The sequence below is a fragment of the Zingiber officinale genome, chromosome 4A (genome assembly GCF_018446385.1).
Source record: "Zingiber officinale cultivar Zhangliang chromosome 4A, Zo_v1.1, whole genome shotgun sequence".
NCBI lineage: Eukaryota > Viridiplantae > Streptophyta > Magnoliopsida > Zingiberales > Zingiberaceae > Zingiber > Zingiber officinale.
The window spans coordinates 75,963,076-75,984,760 of record NC_055992.1 but is presented as its reverse complement, the minus strand read 5'-3'; the positions used below and the strand labels follow the sequence as shown (position 1 = coordinate 75,984,760).

The following is a 21,685-nucleotide window of genomic DNA, read 5'->3' as shown; positions in this document are numbered from 1 at the left end:
GACTTCCAGGGCAACTGATGGGACTTCAGTCACCACTGGGGTCTCCACATTAATGGTTGGGGAAGTGGGAGGAACTGGCTGTTGATTGGTCATCAAGTTGGCAATCACTTGTTGCTGCTCTACTACTTGTCTCTGGAGTTGGGCAACAACTTCAGAGAGATTGGGCTCAGTTGATCTAAGCTCTTCATTCTCCTGATCTTGGTTCTTAGTACGAACGGTACGGGGATGTTCTCTTCTTGCCATCTAATTATGCAAAGAAAGAGGCTTGATATCTTCTCTATCCTTTCTAAACATACATATATATGGATCAAGAAAGGAGTAACAATAACTTCTATCTTACTTAAGTACTCATAAACAATTACTCTGTACTGCAGTTAATAATAAGGAAAGAAATTAAAGAAAGAACTTAAATACTTTCTTACTTGAAGACGACAAGGATGATGCTGATGTGTGTGTGATGCTGGAGAATGAGACCTGCTCTGATACCAACTGTAACGACCACCCTTCTTAATACTCTACTACTCTCTAAGAGTGACCGTTACTTAACTACTAACTCTACTTAACCGGTATAATTAAAACCACATGAAAACTACCGAAAAATTTCAACAGAGTCTCCCCTGTACCGGTGACCTTAAACTGATATACAAACACTATATACACAGCCACAGGCGGCTGGAACATATATCAGACAACCACGCAGTTTATATATAGTCAAAAGAATCAAAATACCAAAAGATCAACTCCAGCAATACACGATAAAACAATCCCAAGAAAATAGCATATACAAGTTTTAAATTCTTTTAACAATTAAGACTCTTAATAAAAAGAATTAACAACTTCTTAGATCACTCCACAGTCCAGACATCACACGCCCATCAAGCCTTCCCTTGTCGCCTCTTTTCATATCTATTTGGCTTTTCCTTTATCTGCAGTATGAGGAAATGCAAACTATAAGCATAAAGCTTAATGAGCGCTATCTAACTCACAAAAACTCGATATGCATGTAATATAAATAAAAACATGCCAAAACTGAATGCTAACATGTAAAGTTACTCATGCTCATACATAGCAAAGGAATCATACTAACTGAAATACTAAACATGTATAGCTAATCATGCTCATAAACCAATAAAGGAATCATACTAACTGAAATACTAAACATGTATAGCTAATCATGCTAAATATCAAATCAGGAAACAAACAAAACTAATACTGCATGCTAAAGTTCAAAAGAACTAATCTTACTGACTCTAAGCATAAATGAAGCTTGTTTCATTTGTTTCAAAACTTATACTTTATTACTTTAAAATAATAATCAACTTCTCTTGGGTCCGACATTGTACCAACTTGCGCGCATCCTTAATATGAGTCGAGGTAGCTAATCCCGAAACTACTAAGGTACTTCTAGGCGATCTTGTGCCTAAGGGCGATCTAGGAGCCCACCCAATGGACCTTGTGTCCGGTACATGCCATTTAAAAGTAAAATACTTATTTTCTTTTTAACTATAACTTCCTTATACTTGTTATTCTTTTAGCTCTTCTAATATAAAATGCCTTGGCATTTCTTCAAGCACCTTGCGTGCTGCTAATCCTCAAATGCTGGAATTTAGGATCAGGTTTAAGACCTTGGTCTTTTCTTACTTATTACTTCTCATAATCTTCTAGAAGAGTTTAACATGCTTGTGTAGTAGCAAGAAAAATCTAATTCTGCCTGCTTAAAATTAAATGACTAAAAATAAGATCTTAAAACTGAATACTAGCATGGTAATAAAAGATTTAACTTGCTGGAACTTAAAGAAGCCTAAACTGCTTATTTTCATACAAGTTGTCTAGTTCATGCTTAGTAAACCATCAGGAAAATCAAACTTGTAATGTACAATATTGCTGTTCGTGCTAGTTATTTGCAAAGGAACATCTAACTAAAATGTTATTCATACTAACATAATAAGAATCTATTCATGCTTGTTAATACTAACAAACTTCTTAAACTATCTACTCAAAATAAGGCGATGTTCATGTATGGTAATTAGCAAGGAGGAATCAAAACTAAGATGCTGCACATTCTCAATTGATAGTAATGAAAACTTCTATACACGTACACATGATAACAAACATAGTCTATTGTTAAGGAACTAAATGAAACATGGAAAACTACACAAGGAGGAGGGTTGTTCTATGCTCCAAATGAAGCTGCCCGTATCTGCAGAAATACACCAAGGAAGGGATACTCTATACTCCAATTGGAGTTGTCCATATCTACTGCAAATACCGCGGAAAATAAGACTATTCGTGCACCTTTCATAGCGCAAACCGAAACCTCACAACAAGTTTCAAAAAAATCTGCTCGTGCGTAGTAGAATTTAAGCTACAATTCTAATTGTTCCATGTTTCTACATCTCCTAAGCTGTTAAGTGTAGTAACTATAATAAATTTAATAGATCAACTACTCTTTAATTCCAAGCTATCCTAACGCTGTACAAAACCGAAGCAAGGAAAACAAAGCCACTATACAGCACAAAAAGGGTCTAACCAGATATACTAAATATAGGGCTATTCATGTCCAATGCAAAGCATAACCCTTCGGCAGTAATCCACCAAAAACAGCACTTCATGCTAAAAACTAAATTAAGGTCCATACAGAAAGGCTAAATATAGGGCTGCTCTTTTCAGGTTTAACAGAAAAAAACCTATGGCAGAAAATGCTATAATCTACACGGTAAGATCAAACCCAATATCAAAACCTAAACAAATTCCCCTCTTGTATCCTTAATGAAACTCACGGCAGCAAACATGGCAGCATGCTTCACAGAAAATTCGAAACAAAGGAGCATGCTGTGGATGATAAGGAGTGAAATCAAATTCTGAAATCAAAAGGAAAAGAAGATCAATGTCGCGGAACTACTCCTACTGCAGGTGAGAAGCAACTCACCCCTTGTTCTTGCACTTACAACCGACGGAGATGACCTCTAGGGCTTCGGAGGTGTGGCTGTATCGGCGAGCCATTGACACCCGTGTGCTCTCCTCGACGAGGTGACCACCACCGTGTGAAGATCTCACGAAAAAGGTGCTCGGCCGGCCGTCGAAGTCGATGCCCTAGGCTCGACGTTGTTTCCGCCCGAGCACAGGAATGCCGTCGCGCGTGAAGAGAAAGAGGAGAAGGAAAATTAGGTTTCGGCTAAGACCTAAGTTCTCCTTTTAATACCTAAAACTTCTGTCATCAACTACTACTTAAATATATTTGCTTCCCTTCTTAATCACAAAACAACTGCAGACCGGTTGATTGGGCTGGGTTCGGTTGAGGTTTGGCTCGGGTCGGGGTCGTGGGTTCGAATCTCGGCTTGGACAATTTTTGTCCAAACTTCTTTCGTTTTGTAAAAATACCAAACGACCTCCAAAAATTACGTAAAAATACTCTAAAAATTTCTAAAAATCTCTAGAACATTTTAAAAATATTTCCAGATATTTTTAACATTTAGAACTCAAAATAGGGAAAATTTGGTCGTTACATTGAAGATGTAGGCTCTAGGGTTTCCCCTCCCCAAACAATGGAGCAGAGCCCCCAAACCAAGGATAGGTTATAAAAAGGGGAGAAGGCACCTTTTATAGACTGGGCATGACCCCTGCATGTTCCATCACATGGTCATACCTTTGGGCATACATAGGGCATGTTTGCCATGACCCAGGGCAAGCATGGTCATGCCTTAAGGCACGTCTAGGTCGTGGCTCTCTTTGGAAAATGGGGCATGACCATGCCTCAGGGCCGTGCCTCGTGAAAATTCATCTTAGCACAACAAATGTGGTTTTCTCTGTGATATATGAAACAAAGTTGTAGATCTTGAAGTTATCTACATTTTAATTTCTAGAATGTCCAATAACTCCAACCGAACAGAGAGTTACGGTTAATTTACTTTTGGTTCATAGTGTAGAAGAATCCAGAATTTGACATAGTCATGTATAAAAAAGGCACGATTGTTCCTAAAAGGAATAGCCAGGCTGTAGGAAACACTTGATTGAGCCAAATTTTCACACGGTCATGCTTATAAGAATGCCCCATATGTTTTAGAGGATCTAGAATCCATTTTAGCTCGGTTTCCCATCAAATTTCTTCCGTAGGAATATGCACGTGTCAATGAACATAGCTAGAGCTTATTCCTTGATTAAAAGTCTTTTGAAAGTTTTTCCTTCATGTACATTTCATGTGTTTGGCTAGCCCATGTTGAGTCTTTTTCTGCTCCATTCTTCGTTCCAAATTGTGTCCTACCAATGAAAATAAGCAAAGAGAGATCTTCGAATAAATAGGATAGAAGTAAGACATTATAATGAAATGGGGTCTAATAAACATAGATTATGCTCATGAAATACAAGTAGATGTGCATCAAAGAATACCTAGAAAATGTATAACCTACGCACATCACACCCCTAGATAAGAAAACTTTTTCTTGTCCTCAAGCAAAAAATTACAATCTAGATTTATGTGTGTAGATGGTGTGTTGTAATCCCTAGTGAGTCAATCAAATCCTATCAAATGATTTCATTGGTGAGCAAGATACAAAAATTATTCAAGTATGACCTATGAAATAGTTCTCCGTTCTCAGTGCAATAGTGGCCTAAGTTTCTCAAGTTTCAATCTCTAAGCTTAGTCAAGTCATCATAACTGTGTTCCTTATTCATCTAGCAATAGGCACTTGTCTACTACACATGGTTCATCCCTCTTATACAACACAAGGTCTCAAAGGATGACTCATAATCAAGAGAAACATAACATTTATTTCTCTAGTAATCTAACTCAGTTTCAAAGGGATAAATTGTTAGTTTCTACTCACAACAACTGTTTTATATCCTTTATTCCTTTTTTTTTAAATAGTGCTTGTCTGATGTAGCACTAAAACAAAAAACAACTATAGGGATTTTGATTTTTTTGAAATGAGTTTTCATGATCTGAGATTCTCTAGTAACCAAAATGTAATTGAGAGGTCACCTTAGAAACACGAATACTAGTCTATTTCTATGAATCATGATTATTTTGAGAGTTATCTACCATTAAAATTAGGCAAAGTGAAAAGAGATCCTAAAATAAGGCCAACACTCAAACTCCTAAACTAAAAATATTACTCACTTCATGCTACCATGGATAGAAAAAGATGATCACTAAAGATACTAGCACCATAAGTAAATAATAAACCACATGAAATTTAGAACAAGTGTTCTAGCATTTTTTATTAAGGAATAAACAATTATGATGTGATGAATGATGCAACTAAAAAATTTTATTATGTTAAAAGAAATATGAAAAAAAAACTATACAATCTTGATGTGATGCCCTGACTTAAATCTTTCATTGTCTTAATGAAAACTAAAAATATAATATGGAGGAGAATTTGAAAGGAGGGTTACTAAGTGATGTGTGTCAAATGCCTAAATCTTTCACCCCTCTATCTAGTGGGTGCCCTTATCCAAAACTTTGAATTCAACAAAAAGAAGATAGATAAGAAAAATTAAGTAGAGGATTTGGGTTACTATTAAGAAAGAAAAGAAACTAGAAAGAAACTAAAAACATAAATGAAAACAAAAAAGAACTTAAGTTGCCTCCCATGAAGCACATATTTTAGGTCATTAACTTGACCCCTTATTTGGGCTTTTCAAAATCTAGCATTGGCCGAAGTGAGAAACTTCTGAACTTTTCTTCGAATCACCCATTTTATTATGGAGAGAGCTGTCATCATATAATCAATATAGTGTATCACCAATATCTCCATCTTCGTCTCCTTGTGAGTTCTTTCCATAGGGCGAAGATAGTTCAGTGTAAGCTTCCAAATCCCAGCCTCATGAAAACCTATACACCAACAGGAAAAACATACCTCCCACAAGTGGAACCATATTAAATTTGATGAAACATGCATCAAAAATCGAATCACAACCAACAAAATTAATTATAGGTACCTCTATGAAGTTTTCTAAAATATCACAAGAAATACTAATCTTGTATTGTTGATTGATACCTAAAAGTTCTAAACATGTGGATGTGATTTCTTCAATATCAAATGATGGTTCTAACTCTAGCACAAGTGGTAGTGTAACTAAAGGTGATGATTCTTGGGGATTTGCTATCTCTCCACAACTTGTTCAATTCTTGCAACTCTCTTAGTATCAAGTGGTTGTGGGATCAAAGGAGGTGATTCTTTGTGTGTTGCTTTCATAACACAAGCCCCTACACTTTTATCTGCCACATCATCATTATAAGTGGTGAAGAGTCCACTTACATCACTATCATCAACTGGAGGATCGACAACTTCATTAGAAATTTCAAATTGATTATTTTCATCATAAAAATCTTCATTGTTAAGTATTCCAACAAGATTGCAAGTGGCTAATTCATCATCATCAGAAAATTCATCATCTTTATTTAAATTAACAAATTTGCATGCAACCAAATTATCATCATAGATTTTGCTAAATTCTTCTTTGCTTATAGTTGTCACTTGCCTTTGTGGAAAAGGAATTGGTAGAGGTCTTAGGAGGAATTGGTCTTTCTTTTCTCTAAACTCTCTTTGAGCTTGTGGTAGAGATCCAAATTGCTTGTCTAGATTTGATTACATTAGCCGCTGAGGGAATGGTACCGGTGGCCTATAAATCACGACGGGAGGGATCAAGGTTAGATTTTCTTATTCACTTTTGTAATTATCCTTGAATTCATACCCATATTGTTCTAAAAATTCATTGGAATTCCAACCACTTCTCAACTTTAAAACATTACAATTTTCACTAGACTTTTATTCGGTAGCAGGGAGGCATTGTTTAAACCATTTTGAAGTCAAGCTTTTTAACTTAGCCTCTAATTGTTGAACCTCTCATTCTATGACTCATGATTTTCAAATCTTTTGGGTGGTTGCACTGCATCTTGTTTAATATGCACACTTGCATTCATGTCTCGCACTTCTAGAATTCTCGAGGAAGATGTCATGACATTCTCAGTTGCCCAATCTTGGAGGTTTATTTTTACTTGATCAATTAATTTGTACACTTATCCAAACTTTTATTCATCAAAGAAACTCCTATAGCTAAATCCAAAAACCTCTTACTCAAAAATGTAATCTCAATATAAAATATGTGCACTTCCAGCCATTTATCTAAGCAATGTGAGGACACTATCTCAAATAACCCTTAAATATGTCCCATGCTTCATATATTGTTTCCCCATCTTCCTAAGCAAAGATTTGGATTCTATTACTCATATATGTTGTTCAATTGGGAGGGGAAAAGTGATTCAGAAATAGTTGCTCCAATTGATCCCAGCTTGTTATTCTTTATTGAGGAAGATAGTACAACCAAGTTCTTGCTTTATCTTTGATACTAAAAGGGAATGCTAACAATCCAATAGCATCTGTAAAGTCTCCTTCAAAGTTCACCATATTGCAATACACTAGAAATGTATCCAGGTGAATATAAGGGGTTTCTAAAATGTCTCCTCCAGATTTGTGACTTTATATCATCATAATCAAATATGGGTCAAGTTAAAAGTTATCAACTTCTATCTGAAGTGCCACAATAGGCAATCTAAATCTTGCAAAAAGGGTACGAAGAATTCTTTTAAAGGCATGTCTCTCATGTCAAAGCTCATTGGATGTTATTAAACATAATTACCTAAAATATAGAATTAAAATTGCAAGAAAGAAAAATATAGACATAAAAAAACAAGTAAATGAAAAATCTATTAACAAGTATAGAGTAACTCATATGCTAATCAACTAATGTTAATAAAAAAAATCTCCAACAATAGTGCCAAAAACTTGATGTCAAACCATAAGTGCATGGTTTTGTGGTCAAGTAATAAAAATATCGATCCATAGAGATTGTTAACTAAGCACTGGTTGATTTCACACAGCGAGTTAATTAGACGGTCAAAAGTTGAGTAAAGTCTTGATAACTAAGGTTGAGAGAGAGAGAGAGAGAGAGAGAGGAAGAGAGAGTTGAGAGAGCAAAAGAGAGGGATTAAAGAGAGAAATTGGTTTTCGGCGAAGTTTCTAGGGTTTCGGTTTCACTATGATGCTAGTTAATGTCTCTATGTATTGATTATCCCCTTACCTCCATGCTTACACTACAATACTTCTAACCTAATTATTGGTAAACTACAATAATTTTAACATCATTTAGTAAAGAAATAACTCTAAAAAGTCTAGTTAAAGATCCAACCCTCTGTCATTAAGGGTTCCCCGATTATACAATTAGTTCCTAACAAGGATTAAATGTTACACTAGGGTGTTTACACTATTCTCATTCAATGGTACTAAGTACAAGAGGTAACATAGAAAGCTCTATTAAAGGGATACTCGAGGGCCCCCTGGTCATACAATTTTTATATTACACAAGTCACTTCCTAATATTAAATTAGTGTAAAACCATTAATATCTTAGTTAGCAAATCCATTGTGGTGAATTAGCCCCCAATTCAAGGTGATACTCTGGAAAGTTTGATTAAAGGGATACTCTCTTTCACCGAGCCCCCCAGTCATACAATCCAAAGTACCTCCTCTTCATGGTGACTAATCCCTCACATCTATATGTTTACATCATTCACACATTTCATCAAACACTTACAAAGTACAACACACATAGAACATGACATATAAACACTTCATTGAACAAGGAAATAGTTCAAACACCAATATAACATTATAGCACTTCCCACATTCTAAAATTAGAGAATCTACTTCATGGAGAAGGAATGGCAAACCAAATACACAAATAAAGCATTAATACAACAAAAATTAGAGAATATGGGAGAAGAGATGCTTAGTGTTGCATTGTAGATGTCTTCAGATTATTTTCTTGCTCCGGAGGATAGATCATTGATGGCTAGAAGAAAGATGTTCTACGGGTTTCCCTAGATGGAAAAACCCTTCCCAAAGGAAGGGGATGGAGCCCCCAAACCAAGGATAGGTAAAAAAAGGGGAGAAGGGCCCCTTTTATACGTGGGGCATGGCCCCTGCCTATCCTATCACACAGTCATGCCTCTGGGCATTTATAGGATTGAAAGTGCTAGAAGGGGGTGAATAGCACTAGTGGGTGTTTCATGTTTTTCATAAATCAATGCTAGATGCAGTGGAAGGAAAGAATTCAAAAGAAGAACAATAGAGACAAAAGCTAACAGGATATTTTTACTTGCTTTGGAGCTTGTAGTGACTTCTACTCCAAGGCCCACGATCGTCGATCATTTTCATTGAAAATGTTAGTTAGAACCCTAGAGCCAATCATTTGATGATTGTATGGACTCATGTATATCATATTCATGTATATATATTAAGGCATTTGGTTTTTGGTTATTAAGCTTATTTGTATTAGTGCCAGATAAAATAAGTATAGTAACGTCCTAGAGTAGAAGGTTCTTACCTATATCAATCGATTGATTGAATCGATAGTGAGATGATATAGGGAACACTACTCTAAATCATTCCTAGTCGAGTATTAACATTCAGGGACAATGTTAATACAATAAGACTAGCATGTAGGTCAGCTCGATGACTTGATCTCACAAGTCATGGATATAGAGATATCAAGCTGACACATGGGTATGCATTAGAGAATGTATACTGAATGACCCGCCATGAGAAAGTATCATGGATCGTTATATGAGTGTCATATACTTTCTCATGTGGCTATTAGTATGACTATTAGTCCTTTGACCTGAAGTCACCATGGATCCCTACATAAGGAGTTATGTACTTTGGTTTCGTCAAACGTCACCCGTAATTGGGTGGACTATAAAGGCGATTACTGGGTATATAACGAATTATGTAGAGGGATGTGAGTGATGTAGATGGGATCTATCCCTCCCATATGACGGGAGCGACATCGGTATTCTTGATAGAGTGAGACCACTAAGTGCATGACCATGCCCAAATGAGTCAACATGAGATGTTGAGCTCATTTGATCGAGTGAGTCTACTTGGAGTTCAAGATTTAGATTAATTAGAGGATGACACGGTCTATGCCTCATATTGATCAATCTAGATGTCTAGGATAGAAGGACAATGTCACATATTTTGTGAGGAGTCACAATTGGTAGTCACAAGGTGATGTCGGATCTCGACATTCTTGTAACTTGGGTAGTAATGATGTGTTGCTAGATACCGCTCATTACTTATGCTCCTAAATGGGTTTAGGGCATTGCCAACGTTACAAGAACCTATAGGGTCACACACTAAGGACAATTAGATGGAGATTTGGTTCATATGATGAACCAAGAGGATTAGATTCATTTGATGAATCATATTGGATTAAGAGTAATTCAAATTGGGCTAATTGAGTTGGACTCAAGTTGATTCATGTATTCAATGAGTCTAATTTAGATTATGACTCATTAAATCAACTTAATTTAATGAATTAGATTCATTATATTAAGTTGGCTTGAATCATATGGTTGGATTAGATCAACCATGAGAGAGATTTGATCAAGTTTGACTTGATTTGAGAGGAAGAGAAAAAGTCATGTTTGACTTGACTTTTTGCCACATCACTAGTGAGTTGGCAAGATGTGGACTAATAGGATTGCTCCACATCATCAATGTGTGACACCTCATGGAGGTTACAAGCCTCCATAGCATTTAATGTGGCCGGCCCACATTAAATGAGGAGGTTACACTTGTTGCCATGTCATTTAGTGAGGTGGCAAGATGTGGACCAATAGTGTTGATCCACATCATCCTAAAGTGCCACCTCATGGGGGTTACAACTCTTAATGGTCTCCACATTAATTGGAATTAATGTGGGGGTTACACCTCCTAGAGTGGCCGGCCACTTGATGGCTAAGGGGTTGTTTTGAATTTCCTCTCATTGATTTCATTCACTCTTCTTCTCCCTTGGGGTGCTCTCTCTTCTCCTTCTCCCATTCCTTGGCCGAACACTCCATTGGTGCTAGCACACCTTGTGTTTTGGTCATCTCCTTCTACTTGTGTCCGTGTGGATACATATAGAGGTTGTCTACTTTGACAACTAGAGATTCGGCGACATCTTGGACAAGCGGGAACGCGAAGGGCTTCGCTACAAGGGTAATGATCTTAACTTTAGTGTAGATCTAAAGTTTTTACAAACTCGTACAAGAAAAAGGTTTTTTGAAAAAAATTTGTTTACGAATCTTTGCACGAGATCCATGGCTTTGGGTGACTCGGGGTTTTCGCGACGCGAAAAAGCAGTTTTCGCGGCCCGACGAACCCAACAGTGGTATCAGAACCACGTGCAAAGACTTGTACGAGTTTGTTTGTATTTTTATGAAAAAATATACCTTCTGTGATTTTCTGTAAAAAATTGAGTTTTTAGAGTTTTTATGAGTAATTTTTCCGTAGAAGCGAAGCACAAGTGTCTCGGCACTTGTAGGCTTCGGCTACCGGAAAGTTTTCTTTTAAACGGCTTCGTTTTGCCCCAAATCCATTTGGGACAGCGGGGTCGGGTGCCATTAGATCGCAAAGGAGCAACTCACGATGGTTAGATCGTGGGTAGGGGCATTGCCCCTTGTTAGTTAGAGCCCTAGAGCCAATCATTTGATGACTGTATGGACTCATTGTATCATATTCTTGTATATTAATAAAGACATTTGTTTGGTTATTATACTTATTTGTATTAGTGCCAAATAGACTAAGTATAGTAACGTCCTAGAGTAGAAGGTTCTTACCTATATCAATCGATTGATTGAATCGATAGTGAGATGATATAGGGAACACTACTCTAAATCATTCCTAGTCGAGTATTAACATTCAGGGACAATGTTAATACAATAAGACTAGCATGTAGGTCAGCTCGATGACTTGATCTCACAAGTCATGGATATAGAGATATCAAGCTGACACATGGGTATGCATTAGAGAATGTATACTGAATGACCCGCCATGAGAAAGTATCATGGATCGTTATATGAGTGTCATATACTTTCTCATGTGGCTATTAGTATGACTATTAGTCCTTAGACCTGAAGTCACCATGGATCCCTACATAAGGAGTTATGTACTTTGGTTTCGTCAAACGTCACCCGTAACTGGGTGGACTATAAAGGCGATTACTGGGTATGTAACGAATTATGCAGAGGGATGTGAGTGATGTGGATGGGATCTATCCCTCCTATATGACAGGAGTGACATCGATATTCTTGATAGAGTAAGACCACGAAGTGTATGGCCATACCCAAATGAGTCAATATGAGATATTGAGCTCATTTGATTGAGTGAGTCTACTTGGAGTTCAAGATTTAGATTGGTCAGAGGATGACACGGTCTATGCTTCACATTGATCAATATAGATGTCTAGGATAGAAGGACACTTGTCATATATTGTGAAAAGTCACAATTAATATTCACAAGGTGATGTTGGATCTCAACATTCTTGTAACTTGGGTAGCAATGATGTATTGCTAGATGCCGCTCATTGCTTATGTTTCTAAAGGAGTTTAGAAACATTGCCAACGTTACAAGAGCCTATTGGGTCACACACAAAGAACAAGTGGATGGAGATTAGGTTCATATGATGAACCAATTGGATTAGGTTCATATGATGCACCAAAGATTGGATTCGAATTAGACTTATTGAGTTAGACTCAATTAGATTCAATTGTTGAATGAGTCTAATTTAAATTTGATTCATTGAGTCAATTTATATTAATGAATTGAGATTCATTAAATTGAAATTGACTTGAATCAAAGGTTGGATTTAACTCAACAAGGAAGAAATTGGTCAATTTTGACTTGACCAAATGGAATTTGAAACATCAAGTTTGACTTGATGTATTGCCACATCATAAGGATGACTCATCCTTGCCACATCACCTCCACCTCATGAGGTATGCCACCTCATGAGGTATGCCACCTCATGGGGGTTACACTCTTCCCTTGGTTTTAATGTGGCCGACCACATTAATGAAGGGGGTTACATTGTGTGGCCGGCCACACTAATGGAAATGGGGTTTTTGATTTTGTGGAGTTATGTGTGCATTCATTCTATCATCTTCTTCCTTGCTTCTCCCCTCTCTTGGCTAGATGTTGCCGTGACTTCCATGGTGAGGAGAAGGTGGTTGAGTGAGTTAATCCAAGAAGTCCAAGAAGAAAGGTAATATTTTTAGAGGAGTGTATTGTATTCTCTTCTTTGCTTTCCTTTCTTCTTCCATTCTCATCTGAGAGCCCTAGAGAGAGTGCTAGCACACTTGGGGTCTTTCTTCTCCATCCTTGAGTGCTAGAGAGTACTCCTTGTTCGTGTGGATATCACTAGAGAAGTATCTATCTTTATACTTTGGAGATCCGACACGTACCTTGGACAAGCGGGATTTTGCGAGGGCACGCATCGAAGGTAAAAATGTTTTCTTTGTAGATCTACTGTAGATCAAAGTATTAAAACTCGTACTCGTGTTTTCTGGAAATTTTCCTTGCACGGATCTACGGCTTTGGGTGATTCGGGGTTTCCGCGACGTGAAAAGCGATTTTCGCAGCCCGAAAAAAAAAAAAAAAAACCCAACACCCCTAACCCTGCAAGGGAATTTGCTTCGCGATTGCACCCGAAATCGCTAAAAACGAACCCGCCGAGAAGATTTTTCCGAAACGGCAATGTCTCGACCCAAATCGTTTTGGGACAGCGGGTTTAAGCGCTGTTGGATCGCAAAGGAACCCTCGCGATGGTTAGATCGCGGGTAGGGGCGCTGCCCCTGGGCCCCGCAAGGGGATCCGTTCCGCGATTGCGCCCGAAACCGCTAAACGGGACCGCCGGGAAATTTTACTCATAAAAATTGTAAAAAAAAATTATTTTTAAAATTACAGAAAAATTATGAAAAATATATAATTTTTAATTATATATTAATTTGTGATAGTCATGACCCAAAATACCCAATAAGATTAGATTTGTGTTGTAATTCATAATACGGCCTGCGTGCCGTCATATGATTGTGTGTGCTGTATTTTTATTTTTTTCCCACGGCCTGCGCGTCGTGCCTTTCTCTTATTCTGGTTGTAAATTAGATTTAGACTCGAATGTAACTCGAGTTTCAAATTGTAATGTACAAATTGGAGCGGTGGAGGGTCCACACGAGACGGAGTTCCGAGGCGGGCACGAGCAACACAAGGTGGTCAAAGGAAGGAGCTTGGAGAAGCTGTTGACCCTAGGTTGACCATTCGATCTTCTCATTGGCTTGAGAAGATCGTAGTAGGGCCATGACTAAATCACAAATAGATTAATTAATTAATTGTTATGTATCTGATGCATGTTTAATAATTAATTAATTAATTAGTGCCTTAACGATTAGATTAGATCTAAGTCGTGCACATGATGCACCCTTGCGATTAGATTAGATCTAAGTCGTGCACAAGATGCATCCTTCTCGATTAGATTAGATCTAGATCGAACCAACTCTAAATGCCTAACCGTGCCGTGATACCTATCACTACCTCGATCACATGTATTGTTGATTCTGCCAAAGCAGAGCAATACATATTATCTTGGTAGGGTACGGAGGGACAATCTTGGTCCTGCCTATCAACGCATGGGTGAATACAAACTCAATTAGATTGAGTATTCCTAGTTACTCGGTTGGATCGAGTCAACTATAGACATTCTTCCAATAGTTGGAAAGGTAGGACAAAATCACGTTTATATTAACTCTCGGGCGTATTAGCCAAAGCTAACTCGAGTTTTAATATAAATGCGGGTATTGATTCAATAAACAAGAGTTGCATAGAGATGTAATTGGTAATCGTTACCTACCGATCATACTAAGCCTTGGGCGTATTAGCCAAAGCTAACTCAAGGGTTAGTATGATGTGGATCTTGTCCCACAAAAATTATAGTATTCAATGGGAGCATCATTTAGTTAAAGGCCTAATTAAATGATTTTAAAAGAATATGATATTTATTTCTGCAAATTTTCTGTTGTAGATAACCATGACGTCGAATACGAACTTTTTCTCCCTGCGTTCTGTCCTTAAGAAGGACAAGCTCAACGGAGCAAATTTCCTGGACTGGTACAGGAACCTGAGAATAGTTCTCACTCAGGAACGTAAACTGTACGTTCTGGAGCAGCCCATTCCGGAGGCTCCTCCTGCCACTGCCACGCGAGCTGACCGGGATGCTTACAAGAAGCATCAAGATGACGCATTAGATGTGTCCTATCTTATGCTCGCGACCATGAACTCTGAGCTTCAGAAGCAACATGAGTTGATGGGTGCTTACGACATGGTTGCACATCTTCGTCAACTATATCAAGGACAAGCAGGGCACTGGAAGAGGAACTTCACAGGATACCTGGAAGATCTTAAGAAGAAGAGAAATAAGATTTCTACTTCAGGTATAAATATTATAGAAGTCAACCTCTCTATTTCTTCGTCGTGGGTATTAGATACCAGATGTGCTTCGCACATTTGTACTAATGTACAAGCACTGAGAAATAGCAGAGCATTAACAAAGGGCGAGATAGACCTACGAGTAGGCAATAGAGCACGGGTTGCTGCTGTTGCTGTAGGGACTTATTTTCTATCTCTGCCCTCTGGGCTTATACTAGAGTTAGACGATTGTTGTTATGTGCCTGCATTGACTAAGAACATTATATCAGTTTCTTGTTTGGACAAGAAAGGATTCTCGTTTATAATAAAGAACAAATGTTGTTCTGTCTATTTAAACGATATGTTCTATTGTAGTGCACCTCTGATGAACGGACTCTATATTCTAGACCTTGAGAGCCCTATCTATAACATTAGTACCAAGAGGTTCAAATCGAACGATATGAACCACACCTATCTCAGGCACTGTCGCTTAGGTCATATAAATGACAAGCGCTTATCCCAGCTCCATAAGGATGGTTTGCTGGACTCATTTGATTTTGAATCATAAGAGATATGCGAGTCATGCCTACGAGGCAAGATGACCAAGACTCCCTTTAGTGGGCACAGCGAGAGAGCGACTGATTTGTTAGGACTCATACATAGTGATGTATGTGGCCCTTTCAATGTCGCTGCTAGAGGCGGTTATAGGTACTTCATCACGTTTACTGATGACTTCAGTAGATATGGTTATGTGTACTTGATGGCACATAAGTATGAATCCTTTGAAAAGTTCAAAGAATTCAAGAATGAAGTACAGAACCAACTTGGCAAGAGTATTAAAATACTTCGATCAGATCGAGGTGGTGAATACTTAAGCCATGAGTTTCGTGACTATTTAGCTGAGTGTGGGATTCTATCCCAACTCACTCCTCCTGGAACACCACAGTGGAATGGTGTGTCCGAAAGGAGGAATCGTACCTTATTAGATATGGTACGGTCTATGATGAGTTACACAGATCTTCCGACATACCTCTGGGGTTATGCTCTAGACACGGCAGCTTTCATTCTCAACCGAGTTCCATCCAAGGACGTGATAAAGACACCATATAGGATATGGACTGGGAGAGATGCCCAGGTGTCTTTTATGAGGATTTGGGGTTGTGAGGCTTACGTACGACGTAAAGTCTCAGACAAATTAGGACCCAAATCTGACAAGTGCTATTTCATCGGATATCCCAAGGAAACTAAGGGATATTACTTCTACATTCCCAGTCAGCACAAGGTAGTTGTGGCAAAGACTGGGGTCTTTCTAGAAAGGGACTTTGTTTCTAGAAAGACTAGTGGGAGAGCGTTCGATCTTGAAGAAGTTCAAGATGCGAACAATAGCACTGATGCCTCGATGGAAGTTGAACTAGAACCACAAATTGTTGTGGATGATGTTGTTCCACAAAGAGTTGAGGAACAACAACCAGTTCAAGTAGACATACCTCTTCGCAGGTCTGATAGGGTACATCGTCAGCCTGAGAGATACTCATTTCTCTTGTCTGACCATGATGACGTTGTGCTCATAGAGGATGAGCCTACCACCTATCAGGAAGCTGTGATGAGACCAGATTCCGAGAAATGGCTAGAGGCCATGAGATCCGAGATGGAATCCATGTACACCAACCAAGTATGGACTTTGGTTGATCCACCTGAAGGGGTAAAACCCATAGGGTGTAAGTGGGTCTTTAAGAGAAAGACTGACATGGATGGACTTATCTATAAGGGTCGCTTGGTAGCTAAAGGTTTCAAGCAGATTCATGGTATTGACTATGATGAAACCTTTTCTCCAGTAGCGATGTTTAAGTCCATTCGGATCATGCTTGCTATTGCAGCTTACCACGATTACGAGATCTGGCAGATGGACGTCAAAACCGCGTTTCTGAATGGAAACCTACTCGAGGATGTGTACATGACACAACCTGAGGGTTTTGTAGATCCAAAGCATACTAGCAGAGTATGCAAGCTGCATAGGTCCATTTATGGACTAAAGCAAGCTTCTCGGAGTTGGAATCTTCGATTCGATGATGCAATCAAACAGTTTGGTTTCATCAAGAACGAAGATGAGCCTTGTGTCTACAAGAAGGTTGTAGGGGATATAGTTGTCTTCCTCATATTGTATGTGGATGACATACTACTCATTGGGAAGGACATCCCTTTGCTTCAGTCTGTCAAGACCTGGCTAGGGAGTTGCTTCTCAATGAAGGACTTAGGTGAGGCATCCCGCATTCTAGGGATACAGATCTATAGAGATAGATCTAAGAAATTGCTTGGCCTAAGTCAGAGTACATACATTGACAAGGTACTCCGACGGTTTGCCATGCAGAACTAGAAGGGATTTCTATCGATGTCACATGGCGTGAGTCTTTCGAAGACTTAAGGTCCCTCTTCTAGAGAGGAGAGAGACCGCATAGATCACTTCCCTTATGCCTCAGCCATAGGATCGATCATGTACGCCATGCTATGTACTCGACCTGATGTCTCGTATGCTTTGAGCATGACGAGCAAATACCAGTCAGATCTAGGTGAAAGTCACTGGATAGCGGTCAAGACTATTCTTAAGTACTTAAGAAGGACTAAAGAATATTTCTTGATATATGGAGGCAATGATGAGCTAACTGTAAAGGGTTACAGTGATGCCAGCTTCCAGACCGATCAGGATGATTACCGATCGCAGTCAGGGTTCGTGTTTTGCTTAAATGGTGGTGCTGTGAGCTGGAAGAGTTCGAAGTAGGACACAGTAGCTGATTCTACAACAGAGGCCGAGTATATTGCTGCATCAGAGGCAGCAAAGGAGGCAGTTTGGATCCGCAAGTTCATCACTGAACTTGGGGTGGTTCCTAGTATCGCTGACCCAGTTGAGCTCTATTGTGACAACAATGGAGCTATAGCACAGGCGAAGGAACCTCGCTCACACCAGCGGACCAAGCACATACTACGGCGCTTCCATCTCATTCGAGAGATTATCGATAGAGGAGATGTGAAGATTTACAGAGTACCTACAGAGGCTAACATCGCAGATCCCTTCACCAAGGCTTTAGCACAGAGAAAACATGATGGTCACACTAGGTCATTAGGCCTTAGAGCCTATACTGATTGCCACTAGTGCTAGTGGGAGATTGTTAGTTAGAGCCCTAGAGCCAATCATTTGATGATTGTATGGACTCATGTATATCATACTCATGTATATATATTAAGGCATTTGGTTTTTGGTTATTATGCTTATTTGTATTAGTGCCAGATAAAATAAGTATAGTAACGTCCTAGAGTAGAAGGTTCTTACCTATATTAATCGATTGGTTGAATCGATAGTGAGATGATATAGGGAACACTACTCTAAATCATTCCTAGTCGAGTATTAACATTCAGGGACAATGTTAATACAATAAGACTAGCATGTAGGTCAGCTCGATGACTTGATCTCACAAGTCATGGATATAGAGATATCAAGCTGACACATGGGTATGCATTAGAGAATGTATACTGAATGACCCGCCATGAGAAAGTATCATGGATCGTTATATGAGTGTCATATACTTTCTCATGTGGCTATTAGTATGACTATTAGTCCTTAGACCTGAAGTCACCATGGATCCCTACATAAGGAGTTATGTACTTTGGTTTTGTCAAACGTCACCCATAACTGGGTGGACTATAAAGGCGATTACTGGGTATGTAACGAATTATGCAGAGGGATGTGAGTGATGTGGATGGGATCTATCCCTCCTATATGACGGGAGTGACATCGATATTCTTGATAGAGTAAGACCACGAAGTGTATGGCCATACCCAAATGAGTCAATATGAGATATTGAGCTTATTTGATTGAGTGAGTCTACTTGGAGTTCAAGATTTAGATTGGTCAGAGGATGACACGGTCTATGCTTCACATTGATCAATCTAGATGTCTAGGATAGAAGGACAATGTCACATATTTTGTGAGGAGTCACAATTGGTAGTCACAAGGTGATGTCGGATCTCGACATTCTTGTAACTTGGGTAGTAATGATGTGTTGCTAGATACCGCTCATTACTTATGCTCCTAAATGGGTTTAGGGCATTGCCAACGTTACAAGAACCTATAGGGTCACACACTAAGGACAATTAGATGGAGATTTGGTTCATATGATGAACCAAGAGGATTAGATTCATTTGATGAATCATATTGGATTAAGAGTAATCCAAATTGGGCTAATTGAGTTGGACTCAAGTTGATTCATGTATTCAATGAGTTTAATTTAGATTATGACTCATTAAATCAGCTTAATTTAATGAATTAGATTCATTATATTAAGTTGGCTTGAATTATATGGTTGGATTAGATCAACCATGAGAGAGATTTGATCAAGTTTGACTTGATTTGAGAGGAAGAGAAAAAGTCATGTTTGACTTGACTTTTTGCCACATCACTAGTGAGTTGGCAAGATGTGGACCAATAGGATTGCTCCACATCATCAATGTGTGCCACCTCATGGAGGTTACAAGCCTCCATAACATTTAATGTGGTCGACCCACATTAAATGAGGAGGTTACACTTGTTGCCATGTCATTTAGTGAGGTGGCAAGATGTGGACCAATAGTGTTGATCCACATCATCCTAGAGTGCCACCTCATGGGGGTTACAACTCTTAATGGTCTCCACATTAATTGGAATTAATGTGGGGGTTACACCTCCTAGAGTGGCCGGCCACTTGATGGCTAAGGGGTTGTTTTGAATTTCCTCTCATTGATTTCATTCACTCTTCTTCTCCCTTGGGGTGCTCTCTCTTCTCCTTCTCCCATTCCTTGGCCGAACACTCCATTGGTGCTAGCACACCTTGTGTTTTGGTCATCTCCTTCTACTTGTGTCCGTGTGGATACATATAGAGGTTGTCTACTTTGACAACTAGAGATTCGGCGACATCTTGGACAAGCGGGAACACGAAGGGATTCGCTACAAGGGTAATGATCTTAACTTTAGTGTAGATCTAAAGTTTTTACAAACTCGTACAAGAAAAAGGTTTTTCGAAAAAAAATTTGTTTACGAATCTTTGCACGAGATCCATGGCTTTGGGTGACTCGGGGTTTCCGCGACGCGAAAAAGCGGTTTTCGCGGCCCGACGAACCCAACAGAAAAATCCACTAATAATTCCAAATAAGTACAAGTACAAAGTGATAATAGTTGAAGTGCTATAAACAAAATTATACCTAAAACTAAAGATTTGGAGATTCATGCTTTCAGTCATCGGAATAGCATTATTGTGTCATAGTCGAAAGTTGGAGTAAAGCGACGAGCGTTTGAGTGTTTAAGCATTGAATTGAAATCAAAAGTTGTAGCTTATGAATTTTTCTTTATGGTCGCCGAATAGTGCTTTTATAAGGTGTTAAGGGCACCTCCAAACTCATCCCAGGCATCTCCAATTCCAGTTTAATCCCATGCGCCTCAGACTCGATAACCTCTACAAATTGTGGTTTCTATACTCATGAGGGGGCCTTCCAGGCACTCCAAAGCACCTCTAATGTGCTTCTAGGTCGCCTTCCATGCATTCTAGGGTGCCTCCCCACAGAGAAAACTTTATTCTCAAATGTTATCTATGTGAGGGTGCCTCAACCCTATCCAAGGCGCCTTGTGCATCTCCGAGGCACCTCTGGCAGTTTTAAGGCACCTCGAGCACTATTCACCTAAGGCTATCTTATGTATTTTAGCTCTTGCAAAATATGTTAGTTCAAATACTAAAGATATCCTTCAAAATAGAGTTATCACAATATAAAATTATATTCATTAATTAATTTGTCAATCTCGGGACTATCTTGTTTTGACTTTGGATTTTGCTAAAATCTTAGGCCGAACTAATGCCTACTATTTCCTTAACGGAGAATGCATCCTCACCTACTCCTCTCAGGAGAGTTTACCTTATATCAAACCGGTCCTAGAGACTTTTTAGACTTTTGCTCAGCATTCGAGACTTCACGACTTTTCGTTTGACGTCCGATCCCCGACCCATCTAGTCTTCTGCCTGGTGTTTGTGACCTCCAGGACTTCCATCTGCTATCCTCAACTCGTAAGATTTTTCACTCGATGTCCTTGACCTACTAATACTTCTGCTCAATCCCTTGGATTAGGATTTCCTTGACTAGCCGTAACTAGAGTTTTCCACCTGCCTACTATTCACTAGGACTTTTACCTTACCTAAACTCACTTAAGACTTTCCTACACACTTAGTCAAACTTTATTAGAACCACAATAACCATTAATTTTGAATCCTTTGCCATTATCAAAACTTATATTTGATCATATGGTGCTTCCTGCACTAAAAATCTCTCCCTTTTTGATTATGACAACACAATTCAAAGAAAAAGTAAAGCATAACTAGTTAAGAA

The 21,685-nt window shown here is 38.8% G+C and overlaps 1 long non-coding RNA gene and 1 other non-coding gene across 2 annotated transcripts; one reads left to right on the top strand and one right to left on the bottom strand.

Moving 5' to 3' along the window:
* Positions 1–726: 726 nt before the first annotated feature.
* On the bottom strand, positions 727–3,198 carry LOC121970006. Its single transcript, XR_006108806.1, has 2 exons — positions 2,930–3,198; positions 727–926 (listed from the first exon to the last, which is right to left on the bottom strand). It is a non-coding gene; the product is annotated as an uncharacterized LOC121970006 (long non-coding RNA).
* A 3,931-nt stretch (positions 3,199–7,129) lies between these two features.
* LOC121973987 lies at positions 7,130–7,234 on the top strand. Its single transcript, XR_006109879.1, has one exon. It is a non-coding gene; the product is annotated as a small nucleolar RNA R71 (small nucleolar RNA).
* Positions 7,235–21,685: the final 14,451 nt, after the last annotated feature.